Source organism: Lissotriton helveticus, chromosome 5_1 (genome assembly GCF_964261635.1).
Source record: "Lissotriton helveticus chromosome 5_1, aLisHel1.1, whole genome shotgun sequence".
Classification (NCBI taxonomy): domain Eukaryota; kingdom Metazoa; phylum Chordata; class Amphibia; order Caudata; family Salamandridae; genus Lissotriton; species Lissotriton helveticus.
In genome coordinates, this window is record NC_136065.1 from 1617706095 (window position 1) to 1617725863 (window position 19769).

At 45.9% G+C, this 19769-nt stretch overlaps 1 long non-coding RNA gene across 1 annotated transcript in view; it reads left to right on the top strand.

Moving 5' to 3' along the window:
• Window positions 1–18235, top strand: part of LOC144753736 (uncharacterized) — a 109017-nt gene extending 90782 nt beyond the window's left edge. Inside the window, exon 3 of the long non-coding RNA XR_013594504.1 lies at window positions 18032–18235. This is a non-coding gene — a long non-coding RNA (uncharacterized LOC144753736). The remainder of the gene's footprint in view (window positions 1–18031) is intronic.
• Window positions 18236–19769: the final 1534 nt, after the last annotated feature.

Sequence of the window (19769 nt, forward strand, 5' to 3'; positions counted from 1 at the left end):
GCCTCTTGTACTCCCATCTTTGTTAGCCATGGACTTTGTAGTTATGTATACCCACTCAGGGAGCCCTAACATCTCCAAGTGTGAACTGAGCTCCACTTCTTTACAGACAATATGCTCTAGATCATTATCTAACAGACAATACACAGGCATGGCAGGTCTCACAGCTACTTTTAAAGAAAATGAGATCCCTACACTAAAAATAAACCAGAGCCACTGGATAGTGACTCTCACAGTTATCTGCTATTATAATATGATGGGATGTATTTGGGATCACTTGTTCTGATGCCACCAGATGCCACCTTACAGCAGTCATATTGCCTCCTCTGTCACTTATAGCCTCTACAATATGTACATTGATGATAGCCCAATGCCTGTACTTAGAAGTATTTAAAGGCATGTGGGCTTTGGGCGCCACTTCCTTATCAGCCAGGGACACTAAGGTAACTGCTGTTGTCCCTCCATGCTAATTGAGATCACTTCCTCCCAAGTACTACGCAGAGCAACCCCTGTGTCCGCCCACAACTGGGAGCTGTACCCTCTTGAGGCATTTGGCATTTCACTTCATATGCATGTTCTTGTAGCATTCACCACACTGGGGGTGAGCCTCCCTGTCTTCTTATCGAAGAATCCTTTTTTCTTCTGGTCAGGTATTCTTCTGATCAGTTTCCATTTGGAGCTGCTTTGGGGATCGGTAGAGAACACCTTCTTCCTCTCCCTCATCTTTCTTTTGTTGGGGACACTTTTGAGAATCCCCTCTAAATACCTTCTTGTGGACCATGATGTTGAGACAGCTGTCAGCCTCCTTAGCAAGCTCCCTGGTGTCAGTGAGCCTACTATTCACTAGGTGTTGGTACAGCTCTGGAAAACAATCACTGAACATGTGTTCCCAGGCAAATAAATCTAACAGCCCTTGGTAATTGCTGACATCACTGCCCTTTACCCAACCATCCAATGCCTTACAAAAGTAATCCATAAATCCACACTGAACTGTTGGGGCAACTTCTCTGGAGTAATACCATATATTCGGGTAAGAGTGTCCTTCTTGAGTATATACTTCTTCCTGTCCCCTTTCCTTAGGGCTGACAGTGCATGCCTCCCTTCATTGAGTATGTGCCTCCAGAGACAGGCTCCCAGTTTTGCTCCGGGACCAAGAGCATCTCTTAGGCAACCTCATAGGCCTCAAACCACTGATACATGTCATCTAGCATTACAAAATTAAGCAGTGCATCCATTGGAAAGGGGACCCTTCTCTCCCCACTGGATACTGGCACCATTGTTGGCTGACTGTGATGTTTGTCTTGCGTTGACATCAGTTCCTTAAGACTCTTTTCAGGAGCAATTCTCCTCTCCTCCTCCAAAGCCCACTGACATCCTGTCTCTACTATTTTTAATTTGGGAATCCGCAGCCTAAACTCCCTTTCTTTATCCTGCCCATCAGTTCTTCTGGGGACAGATTGCAATTGAGATGTTGCTGCCTGCTCCTGACCTAGCAGGGGGTTCCACTCCTGTGGGCCCTCCTTTCTCCTCTGGGGCCATTATACAAATCTTAATTTCAATATTTGTAGATAATGTTACATCAAACAAATAGACTATATCGTATATATAGAGTCCTATGAAGACTTATCACTAATCTAAGAAAACCAACTTTCCATTTCAAACTTATAATTGTTGTGTATTATTTGATATAATCCTATAAGACATAGTTGATTTGTATAATGTTATAGACTAAATACAATATAGTCTTTAAGGAAAATAAGCTTCATGCACTAATATCACTTTGATCAGTATGTTGTTTTTATTTAGTCTTTAACAACATTGTGAATATCATGTTGGCCTATATTATTGGTTTAAGAAGCCAATTGTGATAATGAAGTATGTTCATATTGACCTCAATATATGTACATCATATATTTTTAGGTAAATATGTGGTTGCCTAGTAATTTTCCTATACAATAGTATTTTTCGTATCCTTGGATCTTCCATTATTAGCAGGGGGTTCTTATTTCTACATTGATAATATTGAGATAACAAATTTCATCTCATAGAATTATCGAACATTTAATATTGATGACAATAAGATTGAGTCCTTATAGATAACTATAAAACACACTTATATGAACACATAAATAACGCTGACAAAAATATCAAATTTTACATATATCGAGTTCCAAAATATCAAAAATGAAAATATTGTGACTGATAAATAAGTATCTACTATGTCATAAATATAATTCACAACCAAATGATTGTCAAAACCACTAGTAAATATGTTTAAAACACACCAAAAACTATTTTGTTACACAAACAACAATAAATATATCCTACAATTACAGCAAATATATAACTATATTTAAATATTTCTCTTCACCCAATAATAAAATATAAACACAATCTAAATTGTACTCCTATAAAATAAACACTTAACATATTTAAAACAAATTTAGAAACCATAAACATTTAAATACACAAAAAATATCAATACTTTTATCAACACTAATAATTGCATTCTTAAGTAAATACAATGACATATAATACAAATATATAGAGCCACTTAAATTAGTGTTCACCCAAATACAGATCTACCTTCCAAAAAAATAGTATTATACTAAAGCAACTAATCAAATTAAACTATAAACAACTTTATAAAATAAAAATTTTGAAACAATTAAGCAAACTATATAAAAAACACACTAATTAACGTAAATAATAACTCACAAGATGACAAACATTCAAAGAAAAAAAACCCTGCTACATTTTCCCTCCAAAAGATAGGGCTGCAAAATATACAACTCCAAAACCTCATATCCAAGTAAGAAACAATTGTATTTAAACTAAAATGTAAACTAATGCTAAACTGAAAAACAATTAATTAGCAAACGATAGCCAACGTACTGTTTAACTTTTCTTGTTTTACTCAGATCATCCAAACTGTTACGAAATACCATCTACAACAACTCACTGAACATTACAAACTAAAGTATGTATATTTAAGTAATCATTTTAAACTGATCCAAACAGAAACGCCAACATATTTCTAACCCCTAAACTTTGTCAAACAAAGAAATATACCAAATATAATAAACATAGTTACTTTCTCTCTACCAACAGAAAAGAATCACATGTTTTTTGATCAAGGTTGCCGGCAGAAAATTCGCCAAAGAACATCAAACTTTTCTAAATCACATACAGGTAGGTAAATGAAATAAAGAGTAAATGCATGTTTACCTGTATATGAATAAGCAACAGGTAAAATATAACCATATTTTAAATACATTTTATTACAGTAATTAAAGATATAATACAGAGGGCGTAAAATTCATCACTACACAAATAGGAAAACAGGTATTGAGTTATATGGGGTACACCTACTGCCAAGGAAATGCTTATACTGAAAATGTTAACTGGAAATGTACTAAATCTTATTCCATTGCATGTCATGGGAGGGCAGCTACTAAACATAATATTGCAATTAACGCAAGGGGGCATAATCACCCTCAAATATCAGAGAGATAAAAGATTGAGAACACAACCCAAATACCCAAATACTAAGTGATAGGCTACCCAAAGTCCCAAAACATATAACAGCCAATTACCATCAATACCCTCCTCAAAATGCCAAAAAACACACACTAAAAAGGCCACCTACAACACCCACCTGCCCCTACCACAGAGATATAGACATACCAGCACATCTAACAATAACACAGAGGAACCCTTCTGCCTATATGACAATAATAATAATGAGAAACCAATGCTAATATTCTCCACTGCAAATAGCTTAATTAAACTATCCCAATGCCAAACCTGGAAGATGGAGCATACGAGGTGAACTTCAGACCACCAATATACTTTTTCACTATGTGCTACTTCCTAATATACAAGGCAGTACCTACATAAACTACTGATCCGTGTAAAACAACAAACAAACAACTATTACCCCCCAAAAATTAATTGGACTTTGAACAAGCTATGATTCATTCTATATGAAACATGCACCCTCACACTGCTACATAGGCTTCTATCAGTACTTTAACCAAAGTATATGGCGTCACCTATTAAAATATCTGCACTAAGGGCCTGAAATTAGTATGCTGATCCCAAGTTCGCCGGGCTCGCGGCGGCAATTCGACAGCTGCAACCATGGTGGTCCGACCACCCAATTATAAGTGCAGCGTTGGACCACAACCATAATGACACAAGCCTGCCACCACCACCAGGATCCTGGATCTAGCGGTAGACGAGGATGCTGGTCACAATGACGGAGTTGGGTTTCTGACAGCCTTTTCTGGGCAGGGATCTCACCTCAAAATGGTTGGCTGAAATGCAGGGAGAGGGCCCCAAATAGGGTCATTGTGCATTTTCAACAATTTGGCATTGCGTTTTGGGGCACATGTTGTATCCCCCTATGCCTCCACTGCTGTGTTGTGCAGTGTGTGCCATGCACAACATGATGCATGGTAACAGTGCGTGCCCAACAGTGCAGGCACTGCAGTTCAGCGGCATTGCCTTCAGGCTTCCTCCGTGAGCCGAAGCATGCTGTTATAGCAAGACTGCTGCCAGCACATCACCAGGGTGGCGGTCAACTCGGAATACAGAGGTCAGGAAGCCACATGCTTGGTGGCATTCTCCTGACAGCTGCAAAGAACGGAATACGCCACCAAAAGCCAATTTGTATCTGAGGTTAAAAAAATTGTCACACTAGCCTACCTCTCTGTCACAGAAGTACCCAACCACCACAATATCCTAATAGAAAGCCTCCATTATCAAAGACATGAAGACAAACTTTCTCCTCTAATGGTCTATTTTGAGGACATGTGTATTGGCAGACTACATAGGTCAGGAGACAGACGCCAACCCAAATTCCAGGTACCCTGCTCTCTGCTCCTCCATTTGTATAATCACAACTTCTAAGCAACAGAATGAAATGGACAAACTTACAAGACTGAGGAAAAAGCATATACGAATAGAGCTACACGGCCACTTTTTATTGCGACATTTAAAAGCAGGTTCAATCCCCTTCAAGAAAAGAATACACTATTTATTTTCACTGAAGATTCTGAGTATAAAAAAGGCTTCAGCTACATAAGTACAAAATGTAGTACAAAATGTAGTAGAGACAGGATGGTCCATTCGATGGAGACAGTAGAAAGGATTGGCAAAAAGCAAGCAGAGGAAATTCTGGTTTTAGAACACGCCACTAAAGATAATCAAACAGCAACTGAAGCAAAGGCCCTACTGGAGAAAGTTGATAAAGAAATCAACACATTCAAGGGCAACACAATCAATTTTAAGCTCAATAAATTTGAAAAGGCTAAGAAAGCATTTAACAGCAAAACAGACTATCCATATTTGAAAGAAATTTTTTGCACCAGTGTCAAGTCATGGAAAGTGTTATCTGAATACCAAGGTGTTGTAATTTAACAGTGATTAGATTGAGCATTAGCGGAAGACATCTTAGTTCTGGCCGTTAACTTGACATTTAGCGGACTCCATTTTGTATTCATGGCGGCCATTTTGCTTGCTACGTGTTCCTCGTGTCGACCATGTGCTTTGTCCTATCTTCCTGTTCATGGTGCTTGAATCGGCCCCGGCAACAAGCTATATTTATCATCCCCCACTTTGACCACTGTCCGTTAGGGTTCACATCTGTTAGTGATTAGTCCCAGATAGGAATGTGCTTGTCAAGCCCCCAAGACTGTTAGCTCCTCCCACTGATCAATTGTGCCTCTCGATATTACCGTATATGTACATAAAACATGCTCTTGTGCTTTGTACCGCCTTCTTTTGAGCCCCATTGCGGGTATAAATCAATCATGCTTTCTTGGCTCGTGGTGCTACTTCTTGCAATACCGAAGGGTACTGTTTGAACCATAGCACCACCTCATGAGGTGTAATAAATGTTACGTTTTCTATTTCCAGTTTCTGTGCCAACTTCTTTCTATTGGTCTGAGGACTTGGTGCAGATAAGGGCGAACCCCTTGCACTAGCAGGTCTGGCTGAGGCCCGATACGACAAAGGGAGATCTAAAAATAGGTGTCTTTCTTTCTGAAACTTCATCATCAGAATCTACCGGAGAATCTGATCCATGGGTAGGATATTCTAATCAGACCACACAAAGGCAGAATTCTTTTTGAGCCAGAAGCCAAAAAAAAACAGAGGATGATACAAGAATCAGTCATGGGAAATTGTCACTGGATGCCAATTCTCAACAAAAAAAAAATCCATTGTGAATTTTTCACCCAAAGTTCTAATGAAAGACAAAGATTTGGTGCTTAAATTAGGATTGATTTTTATTCCTACTAAACATACTGATTTCTGCTAAGTGGCCAGGGAGGCACATTTGGGGCCCTCCCCACACATCCATTCACTGTGTTCCAGGCACCACATGGTCCCTAGCACAAGGTGAATATTTCCACTGTGGCTTGTGCTGCAGCCCTTTTCCTGGCTGCAGCTGCAGCAGTAAAAGGCAGTTTCTGACACCTACACAATGGTCTCATCATGATAGGGTGGGTGGGACCGGCAACACATTGTGAACCGGTAACCTGCTCATGGCGATGGCGGTCAGACACTCGTCAATTTTTCATCATGATATCTTAAACATAAGTTAAAAAAACATGATAAATCAACACAATACAAAATAAAATTAAAAAGCAATAAAATACACAAAACACTTGTTAATAAAAACATTCACATCCTTACACAGCTGTACTATATCCCTGTACATTAGAACACTTTAAAAAATGCTAAAAAGTAACTTACCTGCTTAATAAAGGGGTAACATTTACTATTCCCAATACACTCCAAACAAACTCAGCGAAAGTGGTAGACACTAAAGGAATGACATTTACTATTTCCACTACACTAAGAACCAAATTCAAGGAAGTTGTTACATTAAAGGGGTAACATTTACTTTTCCCACTCCACTCCAAACTAAGGGCCGATTATAATAGTGATGGTAGGACCGCCAAAAGGCTGTCAGTGGCAGTCCGACCGCTGACAAACCTTTGGTCTGACTGCCATATTATATATGATACTGGTGGCCAGATGGACAGCTGTCGGCCACAAGAGTGCTGCCTCTGCCAGGATAATAGATCCCAATGGCACTGCAGTAATAGGAGTGACCTAGAATGGTGGTGGTGCGGAGGCAGGCACCTCTGTCGGGATTTAAATATCCCTTTTAGGCAGCCTCATCTGTTGGCACCATGGAAGGGCATGCTGCAGCCACAGAAAAGGGAAGCAGCAAATGCCGCTGCTGTGCAGTGCCTCTAACATATCTGTGCACTGTGTGCCATGCACAATGTCATTTATGGCACACAGTGCATACACACCAGTTTAAGAAGAGGGGGCACCAAATGTGCCCCCATACACATTTTACTCTGGGTTCCTTTGGCCAGGAGCCCTATTTTGGGCCACAATTTCTTTCCGACAAACATTTCATGGCGAATTTCCCCATTAAAAAATCTGTCAGAAAGGGATATTGAGTAAGCCTGGGTATTGAGTTCCGTCCCGTTCACGGAGTTTTCCAAGTTTTTTGCACTCAAAACAAGCTTACGGAGTTTCGAAAAACTCTGCTCTAATTAGCGGAGCGGAGTTTTTTCCTGGCTGCTGCTCACCAATGGTAAGATGGGGAGCACGAGCAAGGAAAATCCAACTCTAGACCCCTTCCCAATTACATTTCTCAACATGGGAGGTTGCGGATGGTTGCTACCGCTCACGTTGAGTCACAAAAAGAACCAGTGACCTGTTGCACTGTGCGAGTTTCTGTTAGTTTTTTTGACACTTCGTTGAGTTCTGAGTAACTCTGTGAACTTCTCACAGGCTTAATATTGAAATCCAAAGCGTGGTGCTTGCCTCGGAAAAGCCACCATTCTTGGATGCTTCTCTGTATGCCACACTGTAAGGATCTATGATCCTGATGGAGGTGGAGGTCTTGCATCCAACAGCTGTGGGTCAAACCTCCAGTATAATAATACAGTAGTTGGACCGAAGGGCTGTCTGATGGCCAGTTGGTGGCCTGTTGGAGGCCTGACCACCACTATCATAAGCTCTAATTGAAGGAAGGTTTTGGACACCAAAGTGGTGATATTTATTATTCCTCCTCCACTACAAAATAAGTCATGGGAGGTGTTACACACTAAGGGCCCAATTACGATGTCGTTAGAAAAGGCTCCGATGGGTTTCGGTATTGCAGAATCTGATTCTGAGTGACCGCTGCGCCTCTCACCAGGCCGGGTCACCCCCTTGCTCCTCCTGCCGCCCCCTGCTCCAGCCTACCTGCCGCATCTTTTCCCGCATTTTCTTCCCGCTGCCACAGACGCCCCCCTGGTCCCACGAGCGGCCCAGCCACTGCAGAGCCGGCCGCTCGCCAGTTCCCGCCGCTGCTCGCCCAGGCCCCGCCCACCACCGGCCCATTGGCCGAGCCGCTCCCGCCGCCACCCAGCTGACCCGCCCTCAGGTCCCCCTTCTTAAGGGGACAGCTAGGAGTGCTCGGGAGTGACCGCTGCGCCTCTCACCAGGCTGGGTCACCCCCTTGCTCCTCCTGCCGCCCCCTGCTCCAGCCTACCTGCCGCATCTTTTCCCGCATTTTCTTCCCGCCGCCACAGACGCCCCCCTGGTCCCACGAGCGGCCCAGCCACTGCAGAGCCGGCCGCTCGCCAGTTCCCGCTGCTGCTCGCCCAGGCCCCGCCCACCACCGGCCCATTGGCTGAGCCGCTCCCGCCGCCGCCCAGCTGACCCGCCCTCACGTCCCCCTTCTTATTACGCCCCCAGAGCGACCGCGCAGCGGACGCGCGCAGCGGGAGCACCGAATGAGCGCCGAAGGTGCGCCAAAGGTAAGCCCGTCTACGCCCGTCAGCGCCTGGACCGCGCCCAGCGCCAGGACCCCTGGCCCTCGCAGACCCCGCAGACCCCAGCCCACCCGCCGGACGTACGACGCCGCCACCCTCAACACACTCAACTCCCGCCGATCCCCGGGATGCTACCGAGCCACCCCGAGACGCACCCACGGACCCTTCTGCTGCAATGCCTGCAAGTTCACCTGCAACCGGACTCACGCCTCACCAGCACCCACCAAGCCGACCTCCAGCAGCACCCACCTGAAGTGCATCCTGCTCAACACCCGCTCCATCCACAGACACGCCATCGAGCTCTGGAACCTGCTCGACACCACAGCCCCAGACGTCGCCTTCCTCACGGAAACCTGGATGAACGCCTCCTCAGCGCCCGACATCGCCATCACCACCCCGGATGGCTACAAGATCATCCGGAGAGACTGCATCAACCAGACCGGAGGACGCATCGCAATCATCCACAGGAACACCATCCGCATCACGACCAACACGACGACACCCTCGCACCCGCCGAACACCTGCACTTCCAGATCCACGTCAACCCCAAGACCACCCTCTGAGGCACCCTCATCTACAGACCCCCGGGACCACGCATCCAATTCAGCGAAGACATCGCCGACTTCATCAGCCCACACGCCCTCCCCTCCGCCGACTACATCCTCCTCGGGGACCTCAACTTCCACCTGGAGAACAACAACGACCGCAACACCACCACCCTGCTGGACAACCTCGCCAACCTCGGACTCAAGCAACTGGTGACCACCCCCACCCACTACGCCGGACACACACTCGACCCGGTCTTCTCTTCCAGCAAGGACATCACCTTCAGTCACGCCACGGGACTCCACTGGACGGACCACAGCTTCGTCCACTTCAGCTTCAGGAGGACCACGCTCCACCATCACCAGCAACAGGTTCCCCGCAGAAGCTGGAACAAGATCACTGCAGACCAGCTCGCTACTTCCCTGAGCAAGAACCCTCCCGCCAGCTCAACGAACCCCAGCCAAGCGGCCACCAACCTCACGAAGTGGATCAGCGACTGCGCAGACAATCTCGCCCCTCTGAAGACCCCGCCGAGCAGACCCGGCAGCAAGAAAGCCCCATGGTTTAACGACGAACTCAAGAGCTCCAAGAAGAACTGCAGAGCACTCGAGAAAACCTGGCGCAGAGACCCAACACCGGACAACATGACTGCCCTCAAGCTCGCCACCCGAAAACACCACCAACTGATCCGCACCACCAAGAAAACTGCATTCAAGGAACGACTGGACAACAACGCACACAACAGCAAGCAACTCTTCAACATCGTGAAAGAGCTCTCCCACCCCAACGCCGGAAACAACGACATCACCCCTTCACAAGACCTCTGCAACTCCCTCGCCTCCTACTTCCACAACAAGATCGTGGACATACACAACAGCTTCAGCACTCAACCGACGCACGCCACGACCGAACCATCGCCCCCCACCACCACCCTCCGCGCATGGACCCCGATCAGCACCGAAGACACCATCCGCACGATGAACTCCATCCACTCCGGATCTCCGACCGACCCCTGCCCTCACCACGTCTTCAACAAGGCCGACGCTGTCATCGCACCCCACCTGCGGGACATCGTCTACACCTCCTTCGACACCGCTACCTTCCCGGAGAGCTGGAAGCATGCCGAACTCAGCGCTCTACTTAAGAAACCATCAGCCGACCCCACCGACCTCAAGAACTACCGCCCCATCTCGCTGCTCCCGTTTCCGGCAAAAGTCATCGAGAAGACCGTCAACAAGCAGCTGGCCGCCTTCCTCGAGACAAATGGTTCCCTCGACCTCTCGCAGTCCAGCTTCCGGGCCAACCACAGCACCGAGACCGCCCTGATCGCAGCTACCGATGACATCCGAGCCCTGCTCGACAACGGAGAAACAGAGGCCCTCATCCTCCTGGACCTCTCCGCGGCCTTCGACACTGTCTGCCACCGTACCCTAGTACAGCGCCTCAGCAACGTCGGCATCCAGGAGAAGGCATGGGACTGGATCATCTCCTTCCTCGCCGGAAGGACACAGAGAGTCCGCCTCCCCCCGTTCAGATCGGAGGCCACCGAAGTCATCTGCGGCGTTCCCCAAGGCTCCTCGCTCAGCCCAACACTCTTCAACGTCTACATGAGCCCCCTCGCAGCCATCGCACGCCAGCACAACCTCAACATCATCTCCTACGCCGACGACACCCAGCTGATCCTCTCCCTCACCAACGACCCCGCCACCGCCAGAGCCAACCTGCACGAAGGAATGACAGACGTAGCCAAATGGATGTCGAACAGCCGCCTGAAACTGAACTCGGACAAGACGGAAGTCCTCATCCTGGGATCCTCACCCTCCGCCTGGGACGACTCCTGGTGGCCCCCGCCCTGGGCAGCGCACTCAAACCAACAGACCACGCACGCAACCTGGGCTTCATCCTGGACTCCTCCCTCTCCATGACCAGACAAGTCAACGCCGTCTCCTCGTCGTGCTTCAACATCCTGCGCATGCTACGTAAGATCTTCCGGTGGATCCCCACCGAGACCAGGAAGACGGTCACCCAGGCCCTCGTCACCAGCCGACTGGACTACGGCAACTCCCTCTACGCCGGAACCACCGCCAAACTCCAGAAGAGACTCCAGCGGATCCAGAACACCTCAGCACGACTCATCCTGGACATCCCCCGCCGCAGCCACATATCCGGACACCTGAGAGATCTGCACTGGCTCCCGGTCAACAAAAGAATCACCTTCCGGCTCCTCACCCACGCACACAAAGCCCTACACAACCAAGGCCCAGGATACCTAAACAGCCGCCTCAACTTCTACGCTCCCAAACGCCAGCTCCGATCGACCAGCCACGCCTTCGCCGCCGTCCCCCGCATCCGAAGAGCCACCACAGGAGGAAGGTCCTTCTCCTACCTGGCCGCCAAGACTTGGAATTCCCTCCCGGCCCACCTCCGCCTGACCCAAGACCACCTCGCCTTCAGGAAGCAGCTCAAGACCTGGCTGTTCGAGCGGTAGCGGACCCCCCACCCCCCAGCGCCTTGAGACCCTCCGGGTGAGTAGTGCGCTATATAAATGCTTTGATTGATTGATTGATTGATTGATTGATTGATTGATTGATTGATTCGAAACCCTTTGTTCTGACCGAATCATACGGATTCCTAACAACCGATTACAATGCCCGAAAACCATTTGAGCAGTCTGAATCGGATCCAGAAGGCAACTGGATTGCCCGAGTCTCTCAAAGCTGATTTGTACAGCTCTGTGGACACAGTTTACAAAAGAGCGATTACAATGACCGATTCAGACAGCCGCTCCGATTCAGTTTGCCCGACACTGAAGAGCCCCGGAATCAGTCTTTGGGGGCCCACTGCAGGCCCTCCTTTATCCGGACGATACAGAAAAGGGGGTGGTGATGAACAGAGTGTCTGAATTAAGCAGACCACTCTTACCCAGTCCAAAGATCAGGGCTTGATCCATCACCGTTATTTATCTCACTGCCCCATCCCAGCTCAGAACCTGGCTATATGCAAATTAGTCTGTCCCTGGCCCAGTGCATCATGGGAACAGGGCAGACCAAACTACCAAGCCAATTCTTCACCAGAAAGGAGACAAGCTACCGGGGACCGGTTTCTGGCATTTCAGCCTCTTCGGCCCGGCTTGCTTGAATCCTGATGGAGCAGTGAGAAAGGGACTCATGTCTGAGTATACCCTGCCACACCTATAGTGGCCAAAAACGATACAGAAAAGGGGGTGGTGATGAACAGAGTGTCTGAATTAAGCAGACCACTCTTACCCAGTCCAAAGATCAGGGCTTGATCCATCACCGTTATCCGGAGACATACAACTGTAGCCAGTGGGGGTACCCAAGGGACCCCTCATCCAAACATGGTGGTGACATGATAGGCATGACCGGGCTAGTTGCAAACATTTTTATGGAGATGGGTGATGCCGATGCAGATGTGACAAGATGTTACATGCAAGACATGTGTAATTGGACTATGGGATATGTTCCTGTGTCCACCAGGGTGTTTGTTGTTGACATGACACGTATTTCACTGCAACAGTTGTGTGATGTTGTTGTTTTGCTAGGGTCTTATGCAGCGCCTGCATCTTATCTGCTGGTAGTGGATCGAGTACAGCAGCAGAAGGGCTTGTAGAGCAGGATCCATGGCGGCCAGGAACGGGTGGAGGTGTCTTGGACTCGGGTTTCTATCCCCACAGTTGTACTTCTACCATCTCCGAATAGGTGGTTTCTCTGCTACATTCTGATGCGCTGTTTTACACATCGTGATCTGTCCGGCGGTTGTGACGTCATTCCGCATGGCGGTCTTTCTCTATTGGCTCCCTCTGGCACCGTTGCAGAACTAAATATCTGGCAGATCCGGAAACTTCCCGACGGTTTGAAAAAGGGCTACCATTGCCTATTGTAATATGGCTGTCGCAAGGACCGCCGCAGGAGTAACTAAATGGACGATTTCTGCCACCACCAATACTGCGAAGGTGCCTACGACCACCATCGTAATCAGCCCCTCAGTTTGGAGTGTAGTGAGAATACTAAATACTGCCCTCTTAGGGCCAGATTATGATGTTGTTAGGAAACTGTCCCGAACTAATCGGTTCCAGACTAGTTTCCAAATGAATCAGGTCCTGTGAGTCCCGACAACCAATTACAATGCTTCCCAACATTGTTTTGGTCAGGCTCGCATTGACTTCAATAGGAGCCTTTGTCCTGAACAAGAGCACAGGCTCGCATTGAAAAAGCTGGGGTTGGTAAAAACCTTGCACCCTGTGGCAGGCACCCCATGGAGCCTGCCACATTACCCGACAATAGAATGATTAGGACAAGAGTAGACCATCACAGACAAGCATCATTGCACCCTCAAGCCTCTGAGTCAAGAAGCACAAAAGTGGCTGGAAGCTCTGGCAGCCTCTGGAAAAGAAAATCAAGACGTTGCCAAGGTGAATGTGGCCTACAGAGCATGTAACAGATGAACATATACACATACATTGCACTGCATCATTAGCAAGGGCAGCAACAAAGCTCAGAACATAAATCTCAGTCTTTATTATATAAACTCTCGGCCTCAAAAGTGCAAAACATTAAGGCCATTGGGCAGTCCAAATTTCAAGTCCGCACATGTGTACATGAAAACTTGCACAACGAACATGTAACACAGTCCACTGCCATGGGCATCACCACAGAATAGGGGCCTCAAATGGGCAGTCCAAGCACCTCTCAGGGAGGAATGGGGTGGGAGAGGGATTTGGCTTTGAAATTTGATAGAAGTTGAACTGGGAGGGGGCTGATTGTCTGGGTTAGTCAGAGGAGTGGACCTGGGAGGGAGAGAACTGGCTGAGGAAGAGGGATCCATGGATGTCGGAGCCTGAGGGCTGCTAGGACTGGGTGTAGTGGTGGCACAGGGAGGTGGAGACATGCTGTGTGGGGGCTTAGTGGCTGATGGTGAATGTGGAGGGCTGGGTCGCAATTGTTTTAGTATACGATGTCCCACAAGTTTCTTGCCACAAGTGAAGAGTGAGGTGGCCCCAACAGCTTCCCTCTTCCTCAAAGGTGTAGCAGGTGGTGGTGGATTTGCTGTACCTGGTGATATGCTGGGGTCGGGATTGCCTTTTCCCCTGCATCCCCTGTTGTGGAGCTACACTCCCCACTTTGCTCTCTTGTCCACACTTGACAGGGGTGTGGGTGGGAGTCGAAGTTTTGAGTGAAACTGCCTTCTGAATATGTTTGGGGGTAGCTGTGACAGGCAGCAGGTTCACTGCAGACAGGGCAAGTGTTTGTGTGTCTTTGGTATCAGGTGTGGGGATGGGCGTGCCCTTGTATGGTGATGAATCTGAGGAATGCAATAAGGATGCCTTTTTTTGGCCTTTTATCCCTGAGTGTCCTGTGATGGATTTTTTGCGGTGCGATCATGTGTGCTCTTAGTGTGCTGTGGTGATGGTGGATGGTGTCTGGTTCCCTTAGAGTTCTGCTGTTGTGTGCTGCATGTAGATGACTGGGTGCCTGAGGGCTCTGGTGTGTGTGTACTCTGGTCAGGTAGGGACACTGGGAGTGTGGTGGCAGAAGGCATAGGAGCTGGACTGGGAGCTTGGGACTGCTGAATGGCTGCTGTCACTGTGGAGGACAAACACTGGACAGTCTGGTGTAGACCAACCATGTCCGAAGGAATGCCCTCCAAGAATGCAACAACCTGTGACAACTTGTTTCCATGATCCTGCAGGGCATTCAGAAGTACAGTCTGACCCACACACAGCTGACGCAAAATGTCTATGGCCTCCACACTGAGGGTAGCAGGGGAGACAGGGGCAGCAGTGCCTGGCGGGAAGGAGACTCTACTCTTCTTGGGGCTACAGGCACGGATAGCACTTTGGAGAGCATTCGAGAGGGTGGACACAGGACAAGATGTGGTAGAAGAAGATGCAGATCTTGAACTTCCTGTGCCTGTCAACACCAAGGAGTCACCGATGCACTGGGAAGATGTGGAGGTTGGTGCTTCCGGGCGTGAATTCCCCAGGGTACTCCTGTCCTCCTCTGAGGCGTTGGTCCCCTCAGTGTCACTGAACTCCTGCGTACCAGTCATGCAAGTAGCTTCCCCAATGTTGTCGGGCCCCTGTACTTCCCTGCCCTCTGTAGATGCTGCAAGAGACAGAGACATAGGTTTAGCATGGTGCCATACTCATAAACATTATATGCAATTCAAACACGAATACTTTGACTGAAAATCTCACATTTAACTACTCAATGTACTTTCAGCATATTCCAAATCTGTGCAATCATCAGCTAATGCATGGAAACATTCTTAGTTGATAGCCATGTTCCATGTTGCGTTGACACAGCCAAATAGATGCGCATGTACCTACATTTGAACATCACGTTCAATTGTCTATAGGCACACCTACTTGCCTGTAGGTATGATAGCTTCACATCCAAATATGTTGCCTCAGTCCCATTTGAAGTATATTTCACTGAACACCACAGATACATAGTAAAATATATCCATTTGCAAGTGATATTACCTCTTTAAATCCACTATGTTTGGCACTGAAGCACAACTACAGTTGTACATTGGTGGCAACTGTGTAGATGTACCAAGTCCTTTTGCCCATGAACAGTCTGTCTCTTTTCTCCTCTCCTCCCCCCACATGACTGCGTGTGCCCAGCAATATCACTCAGAAACTCTGTTTGATCTTTTGTTATTATTAGTTACATACATAGAAAAGTTTGCTGATATTCGACAATGCACATTGTCCGTGATTCCAACTGATATAGGTGTCAGGTAGAACACACATATCCGATGGTTGAATAAACATCTTCCCCTTTAAGAGAGGGAGTGCCCTATTTTCACATCCATTCAACAAACTGCATATATAAGCAAATCAGAATCGCCCTTTCAAAATTTTTCGTGATAGCCGAGCGACCAGACACCATTCCCGCCATTTTCAGGAACTTTCAAACAGGTACGTGAATGATGGCTAGATTATGTGCCCGTTTCCATTAAGGGAACCTACTACATCAGTTTCTAACTGCATATCCTTAACTTGCCCCCTCTTTTTAGAATATCATACACAGTTGGAATGGTATATCGGTCTCGGTGTCTGGCGATATACTACACATACAAAAACAAGTTATACGTCGGTTACGTATCCTGCTTGATACATTTCCAGGTAAATTCTCGTAATAATAAACACACAATGTTTATACGTCATTGCCTTAATCTTGGGCGGCAAGACTCGGTCACTATTGTGTTCCTTAGAAAGTCAAGAGCATTCAAGTTGCCTTTAAGGTTATTGCCCCACCACAGAAGCAAACGATAAATCGGTACTGATAATGCTTTCCGTTTGATGCTCTTTTAGGGAAAGCTTTACGACATTATGCAAATGAGTGCTTTCTGACTATCATTCGCATATTAATATCATTCCCTTATGACTATCTTTTTCAGACAATTGGGAATACGGATTTGTTTTTAAATCTAGAGTTACGCCTTATAGACAAACTACAGCCACACGCGGGATGTTTCTTTTGTCTGTTCTGATTCAGGTAAATCCCGTGACATTATACAAATGTATACTATTTAGCTGCGGAAGCTCTCCATTTTCATTTTCGAAAACCTTGACGAAAAGCTGAATGATCTTGAAGGCTTTTCAGGCAGCATTTTCTTTTAATCTGAAAGGCGTTCTGAGAAAAATAATCGTAATCGAGTAGGTATCATTGAGTTTCGTCTTCAGACACATTCTAAAACCTTACTTAGCGTGTTTCAGAAATTCTGTTTAAAAAAAACCATAGGATGTCTTAATTGTTAGTTTCTTTGTGAATAGGACTACAGTCTATCCTCTGAAAGCCCTTGACGTGGTTGTTTGTCCCCAGTGGGAGACCTTTCTATCGCCTAATATGAGGTAATTTTGATAATGATAAACAATGAAGCTCCATTCTATAAGGCTATATATTGAGGAATGAGGGTCTGTATTATATACTAATGACTATATCAGACTACCAACCTATAGCTAGCAATTTGAAGACAAACATAAACATATCCGTAATTTTGAACGGTGCTGGTTACCTTATTTAGTCCATGGATAATGATAGGAACTTCTTTTACTTCGTGTCCGGATTAACAACCTCACACTCCCTTGCCTAGTCAGAGTTAAGCAATAGCATTATAGGTAATGGACTAACTTGGGATATGTTTGTTTTTTTACACCATAATATTGCCTAGGTAGTTAATAAAATTCATGAAACAAATTTCTATTCTAGGCACTGACATACAATACAGGAATTCCTTGATTCATAGTATCTAAATAGGCCATAACAAAAACATTGGTTACAACATAGGTATATCATAATTTAGGAATTTAAGAAATACAGCACCAGGACTACCTGAATTCATTATTATTTCTTTTCTATTGATTCTGTTGTGTCACTTCTTCCTTTTTATATATTCATTGGTATCTGCACTTCTAATGTATTATGTCAATATTATGTCCTGAAGAACTGTCGGTTAACTAGATAATATGTTGAACTATGGCGGTGTATCATGTTATGTTTACCAGACGTCTAGCGAAAGAGTTTAATACAAGTATGAAGTATTAAACACATTGTACTATGTAACACAAGGATGGCATTTTTTAAAAAATATTATCTGTTCATTTTTAGAAAAATATTGGTATCGTCCTGATGAAGACACAAAGCACGTGTCGAAACGTGTAGACGAAAGCCATCTCTTCCGTGACATCTCTAAGAATAATTGATGTTCCAATATATTTTTTGAATTTCATGTATCAATCAGAAAGAAAAACTATTTTTAAACATTTTTTTTATTATTTTAAGAAAATGTGTTAATGAATATGTTCATGCCAACTTTTAATGACTCAAATTAAATCAATCATGCTATCGTAGTACTTTGTGGTTTTTCTCTTTAATGTATTTGTGCTAGACATTATATTTTGCCTGGGTTTTTATTTTCATTTTAAATTGCTTTACCCTGTCCCAGGAATTGTATCCTTCTCAGGGGGTCCTTGTTTATTATTCCAAGTTCTTTGGAGTACACAGCACACATCTCTAAATCCACACTAATGTGATGCTAACTGCTGTTCACTGCCATTTGATGTCTCTAACACTCAAACTGCAGCATATGTCACATGGACACATCCTTTTTGGTGATGAAGTGCAAATAAGCCCCATGTACCAATGTAGTCACATAGACAATGCACAATAGCATGCGAATGGCAATGTAATGAATGGCCTTCATGTGTTGTGGCATGTCAAATACCAACATCTTTACAATTGCCTCAGAGGCCTTCATTGATCCAAGTCATGATAGTGCCTTCTATAGATGAAGTAGTAAATGGCCTCCATTAGGACAGCTAATGTGTGACAATACCTAAGGTCTGGCATATGACACACCAATGTGCCAAAGAATCACTCACTGATTAAAAGCAGTAGCCGCAACGTAACCATGCACTGATGCACATGGACACCCTCCATAGTGCACACATACTGAGGACTGACACTCAGTAACATGTGCTTCTGTTCATCAATCAAATTACAGTACAGCACCTCAGTCACATCAATATTTGGCATACCCACTGATCAAATCCAACAATATTAAGCCATAGTAACTAAACAGTCTCACAATAGCCTGGTTCTACAACATTGCATTTAAAGTCCAGAGTCTAACCGTCCCAGTCATGTTGCCATGTGTACAGTTGGCAAATGCAAATCGGCCAATGCATCACTGCAATCATCACCACCTACCCCATCAGCACCTGTGTTCACTTGCTGTCACTGTGGCAGGATATTACATCTTGTGATGCCTTGCTGTTGATATGTGGCTAATATTTTTTGCAGTTATGCTTTCATCTCAATCATTGTGAAAAACACAACCCAGGGGACCGGTGTGACCTCTACCAACTCACTGCTCACAAGTGTACATTAATCTAGCCACTTATACATCATCACATGAGCACACTATTGTCATAGCCACATATCACACATAAGCCTGACAAGTGTAGTGGGCTACACACTGCACACAAAGATCTTTTCATGTGTAGTAAGGTATCATTTCAGACAACATTCACAAAATGTGGGATGAAAACATCAAGCTGACTTGCAATGACACTGTTCATGGATTTCTCACATGAGCAACAACATGTTGTACACATGCAGAACCTCTGCACTCAACACTGAGGAGACTTAGGAGCCATTGCATCACACCACAGACATAACAGAGGTCTGCACTTGCTCTGGGCTGGCATTCAGGCAGTCACTCATGCACAAAGTCACACTTAGCACAATACTCACCACCAACTTGCTGCTGGTGGGCCCTTAAATATCGATCCAGCTCTGGCTGTGTCAATGCCAGTATGCGGGCCGTTTGTGGTGTCACGCTCCT